The 6,536-nt window shown below is 45.1% G+C and overlaps 1 pseudogene; it reads left to right on the plus strand.

Annotated features, from left to right (window-relative positions):
* Positions 1-2,983: 2,983 nt before the first annotated feature.
* Positions 2,984-4,311, plus strand: LOC144496041 (uncharacterized; annotated as a pseudogene).
* Positions 4,312-6,536: the final 2,225 nt, after the last annotated feature.

Below are 6,536 nucleotides of genomic sequence, written 5' to 3' on the forward strand. Positions count from 1 at the left end.
CATAGAATCCCTACAGTGCAGTTGGAGGCAATTCGGCCCATCGAGCCTGTACCAACAGCAATCGGGGAGAACGTGCAAACTCCACACAGACAGTCACCCGAGGCCGGAATTGAGCCCGGCTCCGTGCATGCTGTGAGGCAGCATTGCTAACCACTAACTCTCCTTTGAATAGCTTCATGGGGACCTTGAGTTCAACCAAAAGGGCAAAAAGAGTTCCTGTCCTGCTTGAAATATGGCACCTTTAACAGTGCAGCACTTGCTCAGTGCTGCACTGGAGTGTCAACCTAGATTATGTGCCGGAGTTAGATTTGGACACATGACCTTCTGAACCTGAGGCAAGATGTGTGCTATTATTGAGATGACACCTTGGTTGTAAGGTAGTCGCTATTTTCTGGTGTTTTTGGTTCCTGAGTGACGCGCTCTCAATTGACACATTACAGCAGCTCTTGCTAGACTTCTCTCCCGTGGGTGTTGTGCCCTGGAGATGCCCGATTGAGCAACTTTCCTTCCTCTCACTTGGTGTCAATAGAGGTGGCAGTTCTATTACGTCAGGAAAATATCTGGAGTCCAAGCTCTGCAGGCGCTGCAGATGGAAAACAAGTCACAAAACCCTCGTCAAAAATTTACCTGTATGAAATTAGACTGCTGCTTAAATGGCCAGAAACTGCACGCTGGGAGTTCACTTTGAATATGCAATTAGAACCAACCCCTGAAGTTTCACTGGCATCAGATGGGTGTCAAGCAGGCATCAGCTATTCACAAAGCTTCAACCATAATATTTCCTCTCCATCTGTGACCATTTGCAGGGCAATCTATCACCGTTCCCACTCAGATGATTTCCTGTTATGAGGTCCTTAAGCTTGGCGCTAAAATCAAATCATGATGAAGCCAGCTCATGACTTTAGGATCATACAGCACATAAGGAGGCCGTTCGGGCCCATGTGTCTGTACATGAACCAGCACATTAATCCCATTCCCACTGCTCTTGCCCCACAACCTGAGCTTCCCTCCTTTAACGAGTGTGTATGCAAATCCCTTTTGGAAATTGCGATTGAATTTGCTTCCAGCGCCCTTATAGGCAGCGCATTCCAGATCGTAATAGCTGGCATTGGGAAAATAAAGAGAAATCTCCCCCATATTCAGTTGGTTGTTTGAGTGGAAGCTATGATTAATAAGATGTCACCGCTCATGTGTGGTTGACAGTATGAAAGAGGTGGGCGGCTGTATGATTTCTGACTGCAAGATATTTATATTAAAGGTGACTCTAGCTAAGACAGAAAGGAAAGCTGATGTCAGCTTCTCTCCCTGAAGGCATGAAAATGAGTTGAAAACAAAGCACGTCTGTAGTTCAAAGATACGGAGTAGCAGATGGATAAGTAGAACACAGTGGGATAAATGTTCACTTTCATTGTTGACTGTAAAGGGGTGGGGGGTTTTGGAGCGGCCTTAGGTTTATCTAGAGCATGATTTCGTGCCAATGGGAATGAAGATGAACAGGGTTTAAAACGGGTAGCCAACCCACCAACACTGGTGGTAAATGTGAAAGTTCGCCCCATTCTAAAAGGCAAAATCAATTGCCTCAAAATGGTTGAGGCTCACTTGTCAAATGCAGGATGTTGTCAGAAAACGTACATTTAAAGTAAAGTTTATTTATTAGTCACAAGTCAGGCTTACATTAACACTGCAATGAAGTTACTGTGAAATTCCCCGGGTCACCACGCTCCGGAGCCTGTTCGGGTCAATGCACCCTAACCAGCACGTCTTTCAGACTGTGGGAGGAAACCGGAGCACCCGGAGGAAACCCACGCAGGCACGGGGACAACGTGCAAACTCCACACAGACGGTGACCCAAGCCAGGAATTGAACCCGGGCCCCTGCGCTGTGAGGCAGCAGTGCTAACCACTGTGCTACCATACCCCCCCCCCCCCCCACATGCCCAAAGGAATAGAAAGAAGAAAGCAAGACTTGCATTTATGATCTCTAGACCGCCCAAAGCACTTTACAACCAATGATGTGCTCTGTGAAGTGTAGTCACTGTTAGTTTGATAGCAAATGTGGCACCCAATTTGAGCACAACCAGCTTCACGGACACCAGTGGGGTGAATGAGCAGATCAGCTGATTTCAGTATTGGTTGAGGGAAACATATTAACGAAGACAACAGGAGAACTCCCCTGTTTTTCAAATAGCACCATGGGATATTTCACACCACCTGAGATGTCAAAGTAAACTGGGCTCCTGAGTCCAGCCTGCGCAAGTTAGACACAGGCCCTGCCAACTGTGACATTGGTAACCTCCTTCAAGTTCAGTAAATGGATGGAATGCACACAGATGGGCGGCACGTGGTGACACAGTGGTTAGCACTGCTGCCTCACAGCACCAGAGTCTGCATGTTCTCCCCGTGTCTGCGTGGGTTTCCTCCGGGTTCTGTGATTTTTTCCCACAATCCAAAGATGTGCGGGTTAGGTGGGTTGGCCATGCTAAATTGCCCCAGTATTGTAGTCAGGGGGACTAGCTAGGGTAAATGCATGGGGTAATGGGGATAGGGCATGGGTGGGATTGTGGTCGGTGCAGTCTCGATGGGCCAAATGGCCTCCTTCTGCACTGTAGGGATTCTATGATTGTATAAGATGTCTAACCACAGCTGAAATGCTACAGTTTGTTACCTAACCCGAGGTGTGTTTCCAACATTTCCTGTTTTCATTATGTACCTCACAGCCAATCACGTTATGTTAATCTAAAAACCTATTAAGCTGCACCTGTATTCCACATGCATAGCCGTCAATTGTCTGTCTCTCTTGCAAATAAGCTGACTTTAGTTTCATGCTGCAACATGTAAAACAGCTAATGTGAAGGAGGAGAGAGAAGCAGGGAGGTAGAGAACATAGGTTGAAAGATGTAGGCTGGAGGTTGAATTTTGATATATGGAATATAATTTTTGTCTTCGTGACATGGGCAATAATTTGGCAGAATTGCTTGCTCATCATGGAACCCATCCAATTTTCATTAAGAAAGCTGCCAGCGCATCCAAGATGTTCCATCACTGGTGCCACCATGATGTTAATGGAGCTGATCACTTGACTCCATGTTGGACAGTATAGTCTCCATGATGTATAGTATAGTCTCCAAGCTGGACAGTATAGTCTCCATGTTGGACAGCATAGTCTCCATGCTGGGCAATATAGTCGCCATGCTGTACAGTATAGTCTCCATGCTGGGCAGCATAGTCACCATGCTGGACAGTATAGTCTCCATGTTGGACAGCATAGTCTCCATGCTGTACAGTATAGTGTCCATGTTGTACAGTATAGTCTCCATGTTGGACAGCATAGTCTCCATGCTGTACAGTATAGTGTCCATGTTGTACAGTATAGTCTCCATGCTGTACAGTATGGTCGCCATGCTGGACAGTATAGTCTCCATGTTGGCAGTATAGTCTCCATTGGACAGTGTAGTCTCCATGTTGTACAGTATAGTCTCCATGTTGGACAGTATAGTCTCCATGATGTACAGTATGGTCTCCATTGGACAGTATAGTCTCCATGATGTACAGTATAGTCTCCATGCTGGACAGTATAGTCTCCATGATGGGCAGTATAGTCTCCATGCTGGGCAGTATAGTCTCCATGTTGGACAGTATAGTCTCCATTGGACAGTATAGTCTCCATGCTGGACAGTATAGTCTCCATGCTGTACAGTATAGTCTCCATGCTGGACAGTATCGTCTCCATGCTGGACAGTATCGTCTCCATGTTGGACAGCATAGTCTCCATGTTGTACAGTATGGTGTCCATGTTGGACAGTATAGCCTCCTTGTTGGACAGTATAGTCTCCATGCTGGGCAGTATAGTCTCCATGTTGGACAGTATAGTCTCCTTGTTGGACAGTATAGTCTCCATGCTGTACAGTATAGTCTCCATGTTGGACAGTATAGTCTCCATGTTGGACAGTATAGTCTCCTTGTTGGACAGTATAGTCTCCATGCTGTACAGTATGGTCGCCATGCTGTACAGTATAGTCTCCATGTTGGACAGTATAGTCTCCATGCTCTGCATGCAGCTTTCAGGCAAGCCCAGATATGTCCTGCCCTGAAAAAGCAGGACAAATCCAATCCAGCCAATAACCACCCTATCAGTTTCCTCTCAATCATCAGCAAAGTGATGGAAGATTTTGTCAACATTTCTATCAAGTGGCACGCACTCTGCAAAACACTGCTCACCAGTGCTCAGCTGGATTGTGCCAGGGACATTTACCTCAAATGCTCTCACTGCCTTGATTCAAACATGGACAAGAAAGCTGAATTCCACAGATGAGTTGAGAGTGACTGTTATTGACATGAAGGCCGCAATTGACCAAATATGCAACCAAGGAATGCTGGCAAAATTAAAATCAATGAGAATTGGGAGGAAAACTCTCATTAGCATGGGGGTCATTCCTACCTCAAAGGAAGATGATGGTGGTGGTTTTTGGAGGCCAATCACCTCAGCTCCAGGACATCGATACGGTGCTGCAAAGCAGACTTGTAAGCAAAGTTATGGCTCATGGAATAAAAGGGCCAGTCGCAGCATGGATACAGCGTTAGCTTAGGAAAAGGGAATAGTTTAGTGGTAACTAGTTGTTTTTCAGGCTGGAGGAAGATATGCAGTGGGGTTCACCAAGGGTTTGTATGAGGCCCACTGCTTTTCTTGAACTATATGGCCCTGATTTTACTGGCACGCCTGCCTCAAAATCGGGTGGGGGGGGGGTGCGAGGCTCGCAGAACGGCATTCTCCATCGGCCTTGAGCCCGATCTTACGAGCCTTGGATGGGCGTGTTGGTAAAATTCTGGCCTGTTAGTGGGTGTGCATTATTTCAAAATTTGCAGATGACACCAAACTTGAAATATGGTGAGCTGTGTCCTGAGGATATATGTGTACAAATCACTGAAGATGGAAGAGTAGGTGAGAAAATTATTAATAAAGCATACGGAATTCTGGGCTTTATGAAGAGGTACGAAAGTGAACATGTTGTAAAAACCCTGGTTCAGCCTCAACTGGAATATTGTGTCCAATTCTAAGCGCCACATTTTAGGAAGGATGTGAAAGCATTAGAGAGGGCGAGGAAAGCTTTATGAGGTGATGTCGTAGTGATATTATCGCTAGACTATTAATCCAGAAACTCAGCTAATGTTCTGGCGACCCGGGTTTGAATCCTGCCATGACAGATGGTGGAATTTGAATTCAATAAAAAAAAATCTGTAACTGAGAATCTATAGATGACCATGAAACCATTGTCGATTGTTGGGAAAACCCATTTGGTTCACTAATGTCCTTTAAGGAAGGAAATCTGCCAACCTTACCCGGTCTGGCCTACATGTGACTCCAGAGTCACAGCAATGTGGTTGACTCTCAAGTGCCCTCTGAACAAGGGCAATTAGGGATGGGCAATAAATGCTGGCCAGCCAGCGACACCCATGCCTCACAAGTGAGAATAGGTCCAGGGATGAGGAACTTCAGTTACGTGGATTGGTGAAGCTGGGGATGGCTACTCTGCAAAGGATGAGAGCTGATTTGATAGTGTCGTGGTTCCCCAGGACGACAATTTATTCACATCAATTAAAACAGAGAGTCTGAGCAGCGATCTTCCAAGCAATAGACTTTATTTCTCAGCACAAGAGATAAAGTCGGGATCTCCGGATCAATCCAAAGAGCCCTTGGGCTTACACTCTTTTATGTACATTTCAGCCTCATATCTCAAGATCCTCCTCTCCCTTTTACAGCCTGTCCTTGGTTGTTATCTTACCCTACAGCCCTATCTTTCTTTGGCCACCATTATTTTTAGTTGACCCTTTATCTGTTTTCTTTGCAATCGGTCGCTCCCTGTTATATCTCGTTGTCTCTTAAACCATGGTGGTTATAACTCTTGCTCTTATCTGAACTTTTCTGTTTGTATAATAATCGTGGTTTTGTAGACTAAGGCCGAATGTGTTTAGAAGAAAAAGACATTCTCTCTGCTGATTTATGGTCCACTATTAAGTTGAACCACCGAGCAGTCTTCCTTGTTTTCTTAAGCGACTATTGTCTGCTTTCCTTAATTAGTGATTGCTATATTACTTCTCTAGTTTCTCCACTTTGATCATATCGACTACACTTGATTATATTAGGTCACACGAAGTTATTTTAGGTTATATACCCATCTCACTACTCACCTAAATCTGCTATATCATTTTACTAAAACCTGTGAATCTGAATTTCATACCTAGCTCATACAATATCTAATACTATTTCCCTTACAATCCCCCCTTTGAGGCTTCCCTAGCCTCATCCCAATTATCAAGTTCAAATAATCCCCTTGCTCAATCCCATTTGTATTTTATTTTAATCACTTTTCCCAGGCGATGTGGAGGAGCCGAATATTTTGGTCAGGGATCAGTGTCCCTATTCTAACTTTATCATAATTTGTCTATCCCGGTTCTGATTTTTGGGTTGCTCCTCCAGATTGCCTGCCCCTGACAGTCATCAGCCAAAAACCTTCCCACTCTTGTCTAGGGAAGGGAAAA

The sequence above is a fragment of the Mustelus asterias genome, chromosome 7 (genome assembly GCF_964213995.1).
Source record: "Mustelus asterias chromosome 7, sMusAst1.hap1.1, whole genome shotgun sequence".
NCBI classification, from domain to species: Eukaryota; Metazoa; Chordata; class Chondrichthyes; order Carcharhiniformes; family Triakidae; genus Mustelus; species Mustelus asterias.